The sequence below is a fragment of the Brassica oleracea genome, chromosome C3 (genome assembly GCF_000695525.1).
Source record: "Brassica oleracea var. oleracea cultivar TO1000 chromosome C3, BOL, whole genome shotgun sequence".
Taxonomy (NCBI): domain Eukaryota; kingdom Viridiplantae; phylum Streptophyta; class Magnoliopsida; order Brassicales; family Brassicaceae; genus Brassica; species Brassica oleracea.
Window position 1 is genome coordinate 40,889,025 of NC_027750.1, and position 316 is coordinate 40,889,340.

The following is a 316-nucleotide window of genomic DNA, read 5'->3' on the forward strand; positions in this document are numbered from 1 at the left end:
GCACCCTGAGCCTAAAACCAAATCGCTAAAACTCTAAAACCCTAAATGAAAAGGAATCTGCCTCGGAACTTCGAAGAGGCCGTTCTCCCAAATCGTGAGGATCTAGAAAACGATCAAGATATCAAATCGAAGCTCTGACCGAGAGGAATCAGTCAGTTCAAACCGTTTGTCGATCTGACCACTGACGCGCCCTCACGCATAGATACAGTGCTCGCCGATTTGCTTTGGAACCCTAATTCGAACCCGGCGATACCGACGAACCCTAATCCGTTCGCGACTCCGTTCCAGCTCGCGTCCAAGACAGCTCGTGTCCCGC